The sequence below is a fragment of the Pogonomyrmex barbatus genome, unplaced genomic scaffold, assembly GCF_055798465.1.
Source record: "Pogonomyrmex barbatus isolate J1 unplaced genomic scaffold, ASM5579846v1 scaffold30, whole genome shotgun sequence".
Lineage (NCBI taxonomy): Eukaryota > Metazoa > Arthropoda > Insecta > Hymenoptera > Formicidae > Pogonomyrmex > Pogonomyrmex barbatus.
The window spans coordinates 121944-140302 of NW_028297128.1; the positions used below are offsets into that span (position 1 = coordinate 121944).

The window sequence follows — 18359 nt, forward strand, 5'->3', positions numbered from 1 at the left end:
ATGCATTATGTATTTGAAGGTGTTTGTCAATATGATATGAGTAAATTAATACTACATTTTATAATCAATTTTACAATCAAACCTGTTTAAATTAGAAAATCTTAATGATAGAATAGGTACGTATGATTTTGGTTCTGAAGAAGAGAACCGTCCACCATTTGAAAATAGAACCACCATTAAAAATAGAAAGATTAAAGAGGTTTAATCTAAGTTTTTCTGCGAATAGAAACGATAACGTTTGTTCATTTTGATCTTATCATTGGGCATAAAATTCCTAAAAACAATGATTTTTGGGATGTATAGTGTCGCTTAAACAAGATTGTAACTATATTATTTTATGTAACTATATTATTACACCATTTTTTACTTCACATTGCCTAGATTATTTAAATGCACTAGTTACTGAGCATCATCAACTTTATTTATATTTATTTAAAGATACATTTAAAACGTCTCTATCTCGGGTAAGATGTGTTTCGCGGGATAGCGTCGGTCGGATATGGTCAGGATTATTGAAGAGAAATAAAATATCGAGAGCCTTTTCGATTTTATACACCAAGATCTATATTTAGCGTTCAACTTCATGTATTTACAGTTTTACTGACTGAGTTTTGGTATGTACAATATTTACAAGGATTTGTCCCGGAATTTCGCTTTCGGTTCCGTGAAAAGCGGCGCGGGTTCCGGGAATCGTACAATAGATTTGGTTTGCGGTCGGTTCCGTGAATTCAGCGCGTTCACGGTAGGCGCGGCACGGGCGCGACAGTGCGAGGAGTCTTCGGCGCGCTTGTTATGATGGATCTGCTGTTCGTGCGTTTCGTCGTGCGTACTGTCCGTTTGAGGATTTTGTGCTGTGGTCTTTGGAATGCAGGAAGCTCCCTGCTTCTTGACCATCAGCGGCGGAAGGTGCGCACAAGGGCTTGCTTTTTAGAGCCCAGATTGAAAAGCCCCTCAATCTGTGATAAAGTTTGTGCGCTGCGGATGAAAGGAGCAATCGGCCAGAAACTCCTGGCGCGATAAGAAGCACTCTAGATCGCTTTGTGTTGGACAGGACTGGAAGTGTCGAGAACAGTACTGGACGTCTTACTGTCTCGCCGGTGATAGGTAGCGATCATCCATCGGAGTTGCTTAATATACCCGAGTCAGCCGTCGGTCGGGAGTCGGGTACTGGTCGGCCGAATTCGGGTCGGGGTAATTCCGGGGGATGCTCTCGTCGGAATATTCGCGATAATTCGCCGAACGCACTCGATTATTCCGCGAAGATGTTCGGTGGCGCGGTCGGCAGCGAGGCCGGCGGCGGTGGCCTAACCGGTGCGTGTTTATTCACGCTCTGCGCACGTGAAGCCGTGTGATCTCCGTTTTGCTTCGTCTGATGTTCGACGTGATTTTACGACGGTGGGATCGCGGAAGGATGGCCATGTCGATGCTCCGACGGTTGATCGGTCGGGGACTCTTAATATTATTTTAAACAATTAGGGGGGTGAGTCGGGTGTCGTTTCATCACCCCTTCCTTTATGTGCCCGAATTTTGGGGCATATTCAATATATTCTGCGCCACGTGCGTAGGCGATCCTCGTCGAACCGCACAACGTATTTCTCGTTACTGCGGCGGGCTCGATATTTACGTCCGATGTACGCTGCGAAGTACGATACCGAGAATTTGAGGCCTGGCGCTAGCTCGACTTCCACGGGTGGTGGTCTGGCTGGTCCGAAGAAAACTCCTAGACCCTGGTCGTCGATCGCTGTACATCCGATGTTGACACAGGAGTGTTGTTGTTACAGTCCGGAACGGTTGCTGTCTTGCGGATCCTGGTGGTTGGTTCTCGTGGGGCGGCCACGTTTCCTGGCCGATGGCGGTGGTGGTGGTCATCAACGCTAGAGCTTTCCTATGCTGCTGGACGTCGGATCGTTGAATGAGCGTTCCGACACGGGGCACTGTTCGTGGGGGGTGGCTGATTCCGTGGAGTCTCGTTGTGCCTGTTGCTGCTGGTTCCGCTGGTCCCGCCGGGTAGTGTGCAAGCTTTGGAGGAGCGATTGCTTTTTCGGGGCCTTCCCTGCTTTCGGCCTGTCCGGTAGGTGCTTTCAGGCCGCTGCTCTTCGGCATCAGGAGTCGGTCCCAGAGCTCGTCGAGTCCCGGTCTCGCGGGATCGTATCCTGGCGGATCAGCGCACTCCAGTAGGCGATCGATGTCCTCTAAGATATCGTCCATGATCGTTATCGATTTCTCGACTAACTCCCGCCGTTTTAGTCGGTTGTCTCGTCGTCTAGATCCTCTCTCTCCTATGCTGATTCCCCCGTCGCGCCGGCGCGTCATCGTGATCGAGATCTTCGTTGTTCTCCGGGGCTAGTTCGTCAACGTTCGGCTCGGTCGAGGGCTCGCGTTTCGCGTGAGATTTTAGGTCCTGCAAGTGCGTATGGCGGTACCACTTCCCCCGTGGACCTCAGAGATCGAAAATTATCGGGGAAATAATTCTGTGTACCTCCAGGGGACCGATAAATTTCAGCGCTAATTTCGCATTAAACGCAGTACTTTTGTTGGAGAGGGAGTGGTTCCGCTTCCATACCCACTCTCCTACTTTTGGTCGCCAGGTCCGGCGGCGCAAATCGAAATATTTTGCCTGCTTTTGAAATGCTCGCGCCAGATTAATTCGCACAAGTTCATATGCGTCTTGCAAGCGGCGGTATACGATGCTAAGCTTGTCGGGTGCGGAAGAGCGGCGGGTGGTGATGGTACGGGGAGGCTGGATTTCGCGGTCGTATATCAGGAATGCAGGCGTGTAACCCGTCGTTTCCTGGACTGCCGAATTATATGCGAAGCGCAGCTCGTTCAAATGCTCGTCCCAGTGTTTATGCTCGCGGCCCACATATTGCGAGATCATTGTTTTGATCGTACGATTCGTCCGTCGAGTTACAATGCGGCGCATAGGGGGGTGTGAACCGCTGTCTAATGCCGAGAGCTCGTAAAAGACGCGTGACGGAATGGAACTGTGTCCCGTTGTCGGAGAGGATTTCGTCGGGACACCCGTGTCGGTAAAAGATATTTTCGGCTAGGCTTTGCGCGATCGCTTCGCCGGTGACTTTTCGCAGAGGGCACATTTTCACCCATTTTGAAAACCGATCCTGCATGTTTAACAGCCACGTATATCCGCGATTCGAGCGTGGCAGTGGTCCCACCAAGTCTATGGTAACCTGCTGCCATGGTTGATTTACCATGGTGGCGTGCATCATTCCCGGAGGTTTACTCTGTTTTACCTTGTAGGCTTGACAGCTCTCGCAATTCCGAACAAAGCGCGCGATGTCGCGAAACATTCCGGGCCAGTAGAATTCTCGGGCGGCCCGTGGTTTTCGCGATTCCGAGATATCCGGCGGTAGGTTCTTCATGCACGTGCCTCATCACCCCGGTGCGTTCCTGAGAGGGGACGCATTGCTTCCATTGTTCCTGGGGCGGAGTCTCGTGGAAATTTAAGTCGTGAAGTACGTGATGGAACAGTCGTTTTTGTCGAATACAATAAGCTGGTAGTTCGTGGGGATTGACGCGAATTTTTTTCCATATCCGATCGTACCAGGAGCACCGTGCCTGTTTGATCGCGGCGACGGTTGTTTGCCGAGAAAGTGCATCCGCCACGCGGTTGACGGTTCCCTTTCGATAACGGATATTAAATTGGTACTGCTGCAATTCAAACGTCCAACGTCTCAGTCTCCCTGTCAGTGATTCTAAGCCTTGTAGTCACTTCAGCGATTGATGGTCCGTTACCGTGAATTGATATCCTTCGAGATATCCCCTCATTTTATTAATTCCCCAAACGACCGCGAGACACTCCAATTCCGTGGCGCTATAATTCTGTTCCGCGGCATTTAACATGCGATTGGCGTAGGCAATTACACGCTCTCCTTCCGTAAAAAATTGCGTGAGTACTGCGCCCAACCCGGTCGTGCTGGCATCGGTTTGCAGGTAAAATTGTCGAGAAAAATCCGGGCAAGCTAATATTGGCGCGGTAGTTAGTCGGTTTTTCAATGTTTCAAAGGCTTGTCTCTTTCCCCCCAGGTTCAGCGAGCGTTCTTCTTTGTTAGTGCGATGAGCGGGGCGGCGACTGTCGCGAAATCTTGTATAAATCGACGATACCATGAGGCAACTCCCACGAACTGTCGGACTGTTTGACGGTCGTCGAGGATGGCCTTTGTTTTTTCAGAGTCTGTTTGAATCCCTTTCGGCCCACGATGTGGCCGAGATATTTTAATTCGTCCACGCAGAATCATTTTTCCGAGTTAATCCGATCCGTAGACGGGCAGTGCGTAGTCGTTGGAAAACCTCGGCGAGGTGTTCGAGATGTTCGGGAAACGTACGACTCGCCATGATAATATCATCTAGATAAGCGAATGCGTAAGGTTCTAACTCTGGGCCGATCACGTCCAACAGTCGCTAGAACGAGGCCAGTGCTGCATGCAGTCCGTGGCATTACTTTAAATTGCATTAATCCCCGATACGGTATGGTAAATGCCGTCAGCGGTCGGCTAGCGGGAGTCAGTGGTACCTGCCAGTAGCCGTTCTGTAAATCTAATGTTGACAAAAATTGTGCGTAATTTATCCAGAGTGATCTGTGGAAGTGGATACGCGTCTCGTTCGGTGACCTCATTTAGACGTCGGAAGTCTATGCAGAACCGTGGTTTGCCATCACGTTTTCGGACAATTACTACCAGCGAACTCCACGCGCTTTCAGATGGCTCAATTACCCCTTTGCGAAGCATGATATCCACTTCGTCGTCGATCACGCGCTGCGTCGCCGGATTACGCGGCCGGTATCTTTGCTTGATTGGAAGCGTGCCTTTTTTCAGGCGGATATGGTGCCGCAGAAGTTCGATCGGACTCGAACCTCCTTGAATTTCCGCATTTCATTTTTTAAAAAGTAATGGAACTTGATGCTCTCGGTTTCGCCGTGTTGTCTAGCGGCGGAGACGCGGGCCGGCGTGATGTCCTTCCCCTTGTCGAATTGCGGTGGCACAAGTTTTATATTCAATTTTCCCCACAGATCTACCCCGATGAGCATTTCGCTCTCTAACTCGGGTAAGATGTGGAAGCGGTGCTCGTTTGCCCTTCGATTCGCACGGGAAGCTTAACGATGCCTGATATCTCCACGGGTGAACCGTCCGCGAGTTTGGCCTGGCTCGCAGTGTCGTCGGGTACGAAGCGGAGTTCCTGCATGCGGCGTGCAGTATCCCGATTGATGAACGAAATTTCGGATCCGGTATCTATCAGCGCGATTGCCGATTGATTGCAGATCTTGATTTAGAGGTGCGGTCGTGGCGTGAACGTTACTTGCGGGGCCAGGATTTGTTCGCGTTTGTCCCGGCCCCGGCGGCTTTTTCCACCGGTGGGTGACATTCTCGGGTGAATACTCCGTCCCGTCCGTATTGTGAGCAGAATTTACGCGGGGGGCACTGACAATTAAAGCTCGTATGTCCGCGTTGTTTGCACCGCCAGCAGTGTTCGACTCGGTTATATACGACGGCGACGATTTTCGTGAGTGCAGGGGAGTCGTGTTTCACGGCTGTCGTTGCCGTTTTCCGTTGCCGTAAGATATCTTCAAAATCCGCCGCCAGGTCTTGGAGCATCTCGAGATCGGTAGCGCCTTGTCGGCGGATATACATCTTGTACTCGGGATGCATTTTCGTAGATTTGCTCCACCTGTGCGGCTGTTGAAAACCCTCCAGCGCGACGCATCATGGTTTCTACTTCACTGGCGTACTTATGAAATTTCTCATCTGGTTTTTGTGTACGACCGGCGATATCTTTTAATAATTGATTGCGGTAACGACGTGGACAATATTGTGTTCGAAAGGTGTCGCAAAATTGTTCCCACGTACTCCACTTGTGTCGCCGATTTCGGTACCACGAGAGCGATTCCCCTCTCAGCTCTGGTAAACCGAGTATGAGATGCTGACCGTCGTATCCGTACGCGAGACTTAATTCTTCGACCAGTTCTAGAAAAGCCCACGGTCCTTGCCATCGAAGTGGCAGTCCACTTTTTAATTTGATTAATGGTTTTCGCGATGGCTTGCCCTGAATCGTTCTCGATCATTTTAAATACGGTCGTGGCGGCTGGTACGTCGAAAGATTTAGCCGCGCTGGCCGCGTTTTCCGCTTTTCCCGTAATCGTTGGCGCAAAATTTTTGTCCCCTCGATTTCGACGTGACGGCGTGTAAGTTCGATCTCCAGCTCTTCTTTTTTAAAACGGTACACCCAGTCAGTCGTTGGCATTTTTTTTCCGATATTTTATTTCTCTGTTACGGTCCCTGTTCGGGCGCCATAAAACGTCTCTATCTCGGGTAAGATGTGTTTCGCGGGATAGCGTCGGTCGGATATGGTCAGGATTATTGAAAAGAAATAAAATATCGAGAGCCTTTTCGATTTTATACACCAGAGATCTATATTTAGCGTTAACTTCATGTATTTACAGTTTTACTGACTGAATTTTGGTATGTACAATATTTACAAGGATTTGTCCCGGAATTTCGATTTCGGTTCCGTGAAAAGTGGCGCGGGTTCCGGGAATCGTACAATAGATTTGGCTCGCGGTCGGTTCCGTGAATTCGGCGCGTTCACGGTAGACGCGACGCGGGCGCGACGGTCTCCGGCGCACTTGTTATGACGGATCAGCTGTTCGTGCGTTTCGTCGTGCGTACTGTCCGTTTGAGGATTTTGTGCTGTGGTCTTTGGAATGCAGGAAGCTCCTTACTTCTTGACCGTCAGCGGCGGAAGGTGCGCACAAGGGCTTGCTTTTACAGCCCAGATTGAGAAGCCCCTCAATCTATGATAAAGCTTGTACGCTGTGGATGAAAGGAGTATGAAAGGAGTACAATATACACATATACATGTATTCTTTCTTTCGAAAGAATACATGTATATGTGTATATTGTAATATATATATATATATGTATCATTGTATTGTTGACGTGTTATTCTAAATACGTTATTTGCGATAAATATCATCACATGCCTCGGTAGTCGAAAGGATAAGATGCCTGCCCAGTAAGCAGGAGATCCAGGTTCGATTCCTGGCTGAGGTGGTATTTTTTTGCAAAATAATTACGAGTTTTCACGACTGGTTCGTGGTCGGGCCCCGCCGTGACGCACACCCTCCCTTCTTATTCGGGGGCTCGAGCCATGCTTGATGCAATCTCTCCTGTCGTGCTCCAGGAGGATTATTTGTATATTTGCCAATGGCGTTGGAGGGTGTCGCCGCTGCAGTCCGACCTGCATTCATCGAGAGAATAGGACCATCATCTCTCTGAAGTACCGGTCGTGGGGATTCGAAAGAATACATGTATATGTGTATATTGTAATATATATATATATATATATATATGTGTGTATCATTGTATTGTTGACGTGTTATTCTAAACACGTTATTTGCGATAAATATCATCACATGTCTCGGTAGTCGAAAGGATAAGATGCCTACGCAGTAAGCAGGAGATCCAGGTTCGATTCCTGGCTGAGATGGTATTTTTTCACAAAATAATTACGAGTTTTCACGATGGTTCGTGGTCGGGCCCCGCCGTGACGCACACCCTCCCTTCTTATTTGGCCAGAAGCTCCTGATGCGATAGGAAGCACTCTAGATCGCTTTGTGTTGAACAGGACTGGAAGTGTCGAGAGCAGTACTGGACGTCTTACTGTCTCGCCGGTGATAGGTAGCGATCATCCACCGGAGTTGCTTAATATACCCGAGTTGGCCGTCGGTCGGAAGTAATCGGGTATTGGTCGGCCGAACTCGGGTCGGGGTAGTTCCGGGGGATGCTCTCGCCGGGATATTCGCGATAATTCGCCGAACGCGCTCGATTATTCCGCGAAGATGTTCGGTGGCACGGTCGGCAGCAGGACCGGCGGCGGTGGCTTAACCGGTGCGTGTTTATTCATGCTCTGCGCACGTGAAGCCGTGATCTCCGTTTTGCTTCGTCTGATGTTCGACGTGATTTTACGACGGTGGGATCGCGGAAGGATCGCCGTGTTGATGCCCCGATGGTTGACGGGTTGGGAACTTTTAATATTATTTTAAACAATGAGGGAAGTGAGTCGGGTGTCGTTACACATTGAAACCGAAACACGATTTTCTCCTTCATTATACACGCGTTATGAAATCTTCAGATCTATTAATAAATATTTGGTGTATGCGATATGAAGCAAAACACAGACAATCAAAGATTGCTGTTCATATTTCTTCTTCCACGAAATTTGCCATTAATTTTGGCAATTAAACATCAGTTAAAATTTTACTACAAACTTTTTCAAAACATTGATATAAAAAGACGTATATCGTTCCGAAAGGAATTTTCAATGCAACAAATATCAAAACTTCCTAATTATCATAATTTTAAAGTATTTTTTCAAGCGTAACATTTCATGCTATAACATGGATAAATATAAAGGGCATTATTTATAAGCCAGGTTTTATTTTAAATATTTTTTGTGAAGAAATATTTCCACTTTTTGAAAAAATTGAGTTGATATTTGTTGATAAAGATAAAAATATATTTTTTATTGTGCAATGTATGGACACTATTCGATTTTCACATCATGTACAAAGCTATGAAATAAAATATTCAAATGGATATAAAATATTCAACTGGAAATGTATATCATACAACAGTTTATACAATATTTTACTTTATTACATAGTATTATATCAACTTCCAACATTTTATATGTAATTTTAAAAGAATAAAATATGTTTACGTAATAAAATATTACGAGGATAGTCTGAAAAGTTTTGAGCCTTAACATGAAGATGACGTTACTCGTCAAAACCATTCTAGTACTACAATAGTATATGCTTTGAAAGACTTTTGTGAAAATTTCAGCCATTTTGGATGCTCAGTTATTGTTTGACAGTCGTTTGTGTCAGTCGATGTCAGTGTTTTTGTAAAAATGGAAAAAATTGAATATCGTGTCGTGATTAAATTCTTACATTTGAAAGGCAATACGCCTGCGCAAATTAAAATCGAATTGGACGCTATTTACGGGGACTCTGCCATCATTTGCCACCGTAAAAAGAAGGATAGCTGAATTTAAACGTGGTTGTACCAGCTGATGATGAGCGTTCAGGATGGCCAAAAACTGCGACCATCGCTGATAACATCGAAAATGTTCACCAAATGGTACTGGACGACCGTCGAATCAAGGTTAGAGAGATAGCAGAGGCTATGGGTATATCGAAAGAACGCGTTTGTCATATATTGACTGAAGAATTAGATATGCGCAAGCTATCCGCGCGTTGGGTGTCGCGCTTGCTCATTTTGGACCAAAAACGAATTCGAATGAACATTTCTAAGGCCCTGTTGGAGCGGTTCAAGCGAAACGAGTCAGATTTTTTGCGTCGATTCATAACTGTAGATAAAACTTGGATCCACCACTACACTCCAGAGACAAAAGAACAGTCAAAACAGTGGACTGCAAAGGGTGAACCTGCTCCAAAAAAGGTGAAGATGGTTCCATCAGCTGGGAAGATAATAGCGACTGTTTTTTGGGATAGTCACGGAATTGTGTGTATCGACTATCTTGAAAAAGGTAAACAATAACGGAAGCGTATTACGCATTATTACTTGATAAGCTGAAGGCAGAAATTGCAAAAAAACGGCCGCATTTGAAGAAGAAGAAAGTGTTGTTCCATCAAGACAACGCACTTGCTCACACTTCGGCGGTGGTCAAAATTCACGAACTGCACTTCGAATTAATTGACTACTCACTGTATTCACCAGATCTGGCCCTCAGCGACTTTTTCCTGTTTCCTAAGCTTAAAGTTTCGCTTGGAGGACAGAGATTTTTATCGAACAAGGAGGTCATCGCATACGTAAACGCCTATTTTGCGGAGCAAGACGCCAATTACTACTATTTATTTGGAGGGGTTAAAAAGGTTAGAGTATCGATGGGAAAAGTGTATCGACTTAAAAGGAGATTATGTTGAAAAATAAAACTATATTTGACCGAAAAAATACTTGTTTCTATGTTAGGCTCAAAACTTTTCAGACTACCCTCATATATTAATAATTGCATATTACATAAAATCTAATTTGCTAATCTTTTTATTATATTTTAACAGACATCTTTATTCTCTATTTTTATAACATTTAATATACACATATGCTATTATAATAAAAAAATACCAGCTGGGATCCATATAATAATTAATATGCACAAATATTATAATATTCTTTATATATATAATTATGAGAACAAAAGAATTTAAATTTTACAGAAAATAGATCATTTAAAATAAGAAAATATTCTCTTTATTTTAACCAAATTTTTTTGGATATATACTATTCTTATATGATTGTTTTGTTCCGATAACAAAATGCTCTATTTTAAACTACAAAAAATCTTTGACTATCATACCAAACAGTTTTGTGTCATTAAATGATGAGTTTATTTAATAAATTCAACAAATTAATATCAGAATGGTAACTAATAGTTTAATTGATCACATACCAACAAATAGTTTTATCATCAGTAACAAAATTTTTGTTATTCATATCAAACATTTTTCTTAGTGTAGACGGCGTTCCGGAAAGACGAGAACAGATCGCGGCATGAGTGTACGTGACTTTCTTCGTTTATGTGTTACTGTGCAGTTCATAGTTTGTTTCTGATACAGATTAAAGACAAAAGCACACAATTTTGCTGTCCATCGTGCGTGTTTTGTAGTGACCAACGTATACGATACATATAAAATTGTGTTGTGAATTGTGAGTCGTATCGTAATGGATGAAGTAACAATAGATTTATTGAAGTCGTGGGATTTCAATAATCTCATCGATCATTTTAAAGATACATTTTTTTGTTATTACTGTATGTTATATTTCTTAAGACCAGTTTCACAAACGCCGATTAATTTAATCAGCCGATTATTGCATTGGAATTGATCAATTTTATTTGTACGTTCTGCTTAACGAGACAGATGCGATTGGTCAATTGAATAACCGATTAAGCCAATTAAGTTAACCGGTGTTTGTTAAACTAGTCCTTAATAATATATATAATATACTAGTTCTTAGAAAATAGAAAATTGCACGCAATGCATTTATATTTTCGATAAAATAGATAATATGTGTTAAATATCTTCAATTGTATATATATACTGTTACGTTCGGGGGACTTCACTTCTTCTCTTTCGGAAAAAGATAACGGCTGCTAATCCGAACGCCTCGAACAATCTAGAAAGACTCTAAATAAATATACAAAAATTCCTCTCGAGACACGTCTCACTATCAAAAAATAATTCTTGCGATAGACAACTTTGTCGGCACCGAAAAATTTATAACATACCAATAAAAATAAAAAATATTAACAACATCAAATTCTTAATGAATAAGAAACGCGTCGGATCATTCGAGGGTGACACTCCCCAAATTGGTGGGGAAACTAAGGAAAACGCCAATCAAGAAGAAACGATTAGCGGCCGTTGGCAGGCATACCAATGAATGATTGAGGGTGTGAAATGGCGAGTGAAATTTTCACTAACTAATTCCATCATTCGCTAGGAAATCCAGAAATATAAAAACAATCACAATTCACAGAACACCGCTCCCCTCCTTCTTCTATACTCGCAATTTTTCTAAACTATCATTCGACAAGCCAACGCAGAAATCCATCACGCCCTCAGATATTTCCGCCCTTGCGGAACTCTTTAACCGCGACTTGGAACGGATCTCTCTCTTCTCTCTTCTCATCGCTCCACCGCTCTCTTCTATCGCCTTGACGGACGGGACTATCCGAGGTTGTCGCAAATTTTTTTTTTCTCAGTTAGAATCTGTGCGCGATACTTTCATTTTCGATTCGATCCATGATCCAGCCTAGGCACCACACCTCTCGTCCATCACCCGTCAGTGCCCGCCACAACAAAAGTAAGTCCATTTTTATCACTCTTTCCCGCGGTAGACTGGCTGTTTGGTTCGCGACATCTATTCTTATCTTGACATAATTGTTTCCTTAAAACACTTCAACATTCCAAATTAGCAAGCCACCGATTAATTCAGTGAAGCTGCCTTCCCCAATTTCTCCACATTCCGACTTAGCAAGTCGCCGATTGATTCGGTGAAGTTGCCTTATCACGATTCCTCAATTCTTTTACCACTCTCACCTCACTCTCTCTCTCTCTCTCTCTCTCTCTCTCTCTCTCTCTCTCTCTCTCTCTCTCTCTCTCTCACCTAACTCTTATATTTACATAGTGAACCAAACGAAAGCCATCCCAAACAAACAAACAAAACGGGCATTGTGATACCAGAGAGAAGCTCAACAAATGAATTCGTCGCGAAATCGGACACGCTGAGGAACTCGCGGAGCGGTTAATTGAAATAGAATCAAGACTCTCTAACATCTTTTTACAACAATACGCCACCGTCCTCTGCTCCGCGACAGATTTCGAGAAACAATGCACTCCAGAGAACTTTGACGTGGAGAAGTTCTACGAGAAGTTCTCGTCCGCCAATTTCCCCGCTCTCCCACCCATCCACCGGGAACTTTTTACATTAAAAGAAAGTTTAAACCTGACAGTTTTGGAATCAAATCTCAAAACACCAAGTTCACAATATTATCCCCATGTACATTTCCCGTGACCCTCTTCCCTATCTTGTTCCTGTGAAAGCTTTCCGTAACGCTCACCCTAATCCTCCGCCACACCTGATCCCGACATGCTCGTAATAATCAACTTTTTGCCCCAATTAGAACAATTGGGAATATAGATATCGGATTTTTCTATTATTTGAAGTCCTATGTATGAAAATTTTGTAAGCAGAATTTCCATATTCAAATGTACACTAATATTTGCGTCACTTTGTAGGATCGTAGAATTAATATATTGTATTTCCTTTTTTTTTTATTAAATCATAGTTAACTCGAATTCCGTCTCTATTTATTTACTAAAAAAAACACTTGACCCCGAACCGTTCACGGCTCCCTAAAGATCGCACGAGATCCATCCTTGATTAAAGAGATTTGGAGATTTTCTCTGATCTAAAACGGACCACCGATAGCGCTGGGGCAGATAAGGGTTATAACATCAACGAAGCGACCCGGTTCCTCTTCTCTTAGGGCGCATTCGATTCGCGGATCGATCCCACGACGTCGATCTGTGAGAGCAATAACAGTTCCGTGCGTCCACCCGAGTTCTTCTCCTCCTGACTGAAGGTATTACCTTCCTTCTAGAACCTCGGACGTAACATACCATGCATATACGTACAGAAAATTGCATCGATAAAGAGATTATGAGCGCTTTAATGCCAGAATTAATAAAAGAATTAATTTCACAAATTGGATTACGAATAAAATTAACTAAAAAGTGAGAAGAGCATTTCAATAAAATTGAAGACTGTAATATGTGTAATATCTGTACACAATTCTGTAACATCTGTACACAATTCTGTAAATATAAATTATTTCTTAATTAATTATTAAGTAGTATGTATACATTACTGCAGAGAAAGAGAGAAAGCGAGAGCGAGAGAGCGAGAGAGAGAGAGAGAGAGAGAGAGAGAGAGAGAGAGAGAGAGAGAGAGAGAGAGAGAGAGATTGATTGATTGATTGATTGATTGAACTTTATTAGCTTTCTCAGCTATTTCATATACATATACATAATTATTATACACTATTTACCACATATACCTTCAACATTCTCTTAAACGATTCAATTTTTACGCACTGCTTTATCTCGGTTGGCAAAGAATTGTATATTTTTATTCCTTCGTAAAACAGACTCTTTTGCGCACTTCTAGTTTTACGAAATGTTAATACAATATTTCCGGCCTGTCTCGTTTGTCTATCACATTCACTTCCCACTATTTCTAATCTATTACTTAACGCTATCGGTGCCATGTTATTTAAAATTTTAAAAATAAATACCCCCACATTATAATATAATCGCTGTCTTACGGACATAATCTGCAGTGCCTGCATCATGTCCTCAACTTTGGTATATCTATTGCAAAATAACTCTCATGGCACGGTTTTGAGCTACTTGAAGTTTGCTCAATTGCGTTTCTCCCATTCCAATTAATAGCGTAGTACAGTACTCAAAGTGAGATGCTATGATTGACTTATATACAATACATCTAGTGTACGCTGATACGAAGTTACCTATTGTATTTAAAAAACTAGTCTTTTTTCCTATTTTCTTTAGCATATAATCATAGTGATCTTTAAATTGGAGCTTATCATCAATAATTATGCCAAGATATTTTATTTTTTCGACACGTTCCAACTTAATTCCGTCCGAGCATCTCACTATAATATTATTTTTTTGTTCCTTTCTTACACTTCTGATTATCATGTATTTCGTTTTATTTGCATTCATTTTCAACTTATTTACACTCATCCACTCTTCTATTATGCTAAGTATCATGTTCATTTTCATCTCTAATTCCGCACTACTTTCCCCACCTACATATACTAAAGTATCATCTGCAAATATTTTTATATTGCATTCTTCTGGACAAAATTTTACTAAATCGTTTATATAAATTATAAACAGTAAAGGCCCTAGTACCGATCCTTGCGGAACTCCATATTCCGTTTTGATACACTTTGACCATTGATTATTAAATCTAACTTGTTGTGTTCTATTGCTTAGATATGATTTAAATCACTCCAATACCATCCCTCTCATTCCATATTGATCTAATTTTCCCAGTAATCTTTTTCTATCTATCGTTTCAAATGCTCGTTTTAAGTCCAAGAATATTATAACGACACCCGACTCACCCTCCCTCAATTACTAACAATTTAATATTATGTGAACAATTATTAACAGTATTAAGCGTCCCCGACCGATCAACCGTCGGGGTGCCGACACGGCGATCCGTCCGCGATCCCACCGTCGAGAAAAGCCCGTCGAACAGCGGACGCGGCAAAACCGATGATCACGCGGCTTCACGTGCGCACCGCGTGAGACAATAGACACACGGTGAGGCCACCACCACCGGCTCCGCTACCGACCGCGCCACCGAACATCCTCGCGGAATTCCCGAGCGCGTTCGGCGAATTATCGCGGGGATTCCGAGAGACATCCCCCGGAAACTACCCCGACCCGAGTCCGGCCGACCCGTTCCCGACGAAACCCGACCGATGGCCGGCTCGAGTATATTAAGCGAGTCCGGGAGATAAACGAGACCGATTCCCAGCGAGACAGTTACCAGTCCGACACTGCTCTCGATATTCCGAATCCTCTCCAGAAAAAGCGATCTAGGGTGCTACCTATCGTGCCAGGAGCTTCTGGCCGATCGCTCCTCTAAATATCCACCAGCGCACAAGTACTCACAGGTTGAGGAGCTTCTCAACCTGGGCTCCACAAAGAAAGCCCTTGTGCACATATTCCTTTGACGAGCGAGAAGCAGGGAGCTTCCTACATTCAAGCCGTCATAAGCCTTACACACAACTGATCCGTCATATCAACACTCGCAGCTGATCCGTCAAAACAAGCCGGCCGAAATCCCCGCGCACCGTCGCGCCCGCGCCGCGCCTCGCGAAGAACGCGACGAAATTCGGAGAACCGACCGCGAGCAAAAACGATTGTATATAATATGTGGAAACCGCGCGTCTTTTCGCCGTACCAATGGTGAAATACCTGTAAATACTGTAAATATAAAAACAGCCAGTCGGCATTGTAAATATAAACCTAGAAATATCAAAAGACACGATATTTTATTTCTCGTACCGAATCCTGACAAAACCGATCGAAGCTATCCTGCAAAACCGAGCGACGCGGAGATAGAGACGTTTTAATATTACTCTTATCATTTTTCCCTCACTAATTATCAACTTCCAATCATCACACAGTCAATGACACTTTGTATCGCTGTTTCACACGAATGATATTTTCTAAATCCCGACTAATGTTCTGTTATAATATCATTACTATGCAAGTACTTTTCAATTTGTTCCTTTACAACTAATTCTAAAACATTCTCATAAACTGATAATATATTAATTGGTCTATATTCACAGGCTGTCTTTGGTTTTTCTATCTTAGTAATCGGTATTATTGTAGATGTTTTCCATCCCTCCGGACATATACCATATACATATACGGACCATTAAGTTAATGACTCATTTATTACTCTTAATAGTTCATCTTTTATCACTTGAAAATTTATTTTTAATATATCGCTAGATATCCCCTCATCTGTTCCCTTCTTCTGTGGCAACGCCATAACAATTTTTTCTAATTTCTGTACATTTATGCATTCGAAATTTTCAATTATGTCCCTGCTTTCTATAACAAAGATAGTTTTTGTACTTTTACTGTTATTTTTTCTTATAGATTCTATTATTTCCTTAATACTCTGTATATAAAATATATTAAATTTATTCGCTAAAGTACATTCACCTACATTCTCTAATATTTCGAAATCTATATTATTAATTTCTCTTGAACCCATAGTCTCTCCTCTTATGACTTCTTTTAAGGTTTTCCACATTAGAACAAGATCATTTTTATTATCATCTATCATTTTTTCATAGTATTCTTTTTTTTTATTTCTAATTAATTTAACTACCGTGTTTCTTTCAATTTTGAATTGTAGCCATCTTGTTCATTGCACGTATATATCGCTCTCACATATATTTCATCTCTTTTATTTGTAGCTAATCTTATATCATCCGAATACCATTTTTTCCCTTCCCATAACTTTGGAATTTTAAACTTTTTTTTTGGTGCTATGATATCTAATGCCGCTATCATATTCTGAACTTCTCTATTTTTTCATTTACCTCTAAATTACCTCTTCGTTCCAATCTTTTCCCTATTTCGTATAAAAATTCATTTATTTGAAATTTGCTGAAATCCCTACTAATAAATTCTCTATAGTTTACCTTATTATTACTTATATTAATTTCAACGCTTATTCATGAATAATCTGTTACTTTTGGCTTATCGTATACTTTACAGTTTATCTTGGTATTTGCGAAAACTAAGTCTATCAAGGTTGGACTGTTTTTTGTAATCCTCGTCGGCTTATCTACATATTGCTTCATGCCCAAGCATGACATTTCATTTATTAATTTTTTCGTGTAAAACATATCATTAAATCTATATTAAAGTCACCTAGCATAATACATTGACCTTTCGTTACTAGAAGATCCACTATATCCTCTAGAAATTTTATAAAATCGCCATCTGAAGCACTCGGTGAATGGTACACAACTATAATCACGCCTTTGTATATATTATCTCTCATCTCAATCGCAACGCACCAGCAGTTAGATTCTATCTTCTTCTTCGCTATTACCTGATATTTGATATCCTTTCTTATATAAATCACAACGCCTCCTGTGTTTCTGTTTTCCCCATCGCATCTAACTAAATCATATCCCGGCACATTTAATTCATTATCTTCGATTTCCGGGACTAGTCTGGTCTGCGATAACGCCATGATTGCCAGATTCATCCCCTTTATGTAATCTTGAATTTCGTCTTTGTGCGCCATAAGACTTTGCGTATTCGTGTATACAATTGACTCCTTCCGTGATTGCTATTTAGTAGACTCCCAGCCAGTTCTCTTTTTCTCTTTCTCCAGCGCTCTGATGAAAGTCGGACATTTTCTACTCAAAGCATCGTGTTCGTCATTTATCTTTAAAGTGTATGTTTTATTCTTGTGCATACAATTTACATATTTAATCTTTTTTGCCTTACACTCGCCTGCTCTGTGATTCCCAGCACATTTATGACATGTTTTTTGCCGCGTACAATTTTTGGCAATATGGTAGTAACCCTAGCATTTAAAACATCTCTTAATACTGTAATGATTGAACACACGACACTTCCTCCATCCGATATTTATTTTCTCTCTACTTAGCATTAGCTCATGAGTCATTTCATCTACTTCTAGTATTAAGGAATCACCTCTAGTATTAAGGAGAATTCACAATTCTCTTCACAATTTTTATGCCAAATTCTCCATCTTCTCTGCCGTTGTATTCTGCTTCTTGATCATATCAATTAAGATTTCATCTTTCAGGTGTATTTCTTTTTCTTCAACATTTACAACTTTTATTTTCGATCTTATTTTTTTCGGTTCTGTGATCTTGAAGTCTTCACCTAGCTTCTCGCGTATCTTTCAGTTTTTCCATTTCTCCCTCGCTCTCACATCCCAGAATGACCGAACCTTTACTTCCTTTCCTCTTTGTTATTCCTACCTCCATCTTCTTTATATCTACCTTTTCTTTTACTAATTTCTTGGTAGTTTCACTCTCCTGTTCCTTTAACGGTTGGACAATTAAGATGCTTTCTTTCTTCTTATTTTTTACTGCCGCACTATAACTTCCTAATCCATATCCTGATATTCCAGTGGTTTTCTCCTGCATATTCCTCT

The 18359-nt window shown here is 42.1% G+C and overlaps 1 non-coding gene across 1 annotated transcript; it reads left to right on the forward strand.

Annotated features, from left to right (window-relative positions):
• The first annotated feature begins 6992 nt into the window (after window positions 1–6992).
• TRNAT-AGU (transfer RNA threonine (anticodon AGU)) lies at window positions 6993–7064 on the forward strand. The gene has a single exon. It is a non-coding gene; the product is annotated as a tRNA-Thr (tRNA).
• The last annotated feature ends 11295 nt before the right edge of the window (window positions 7065–18359 follow it).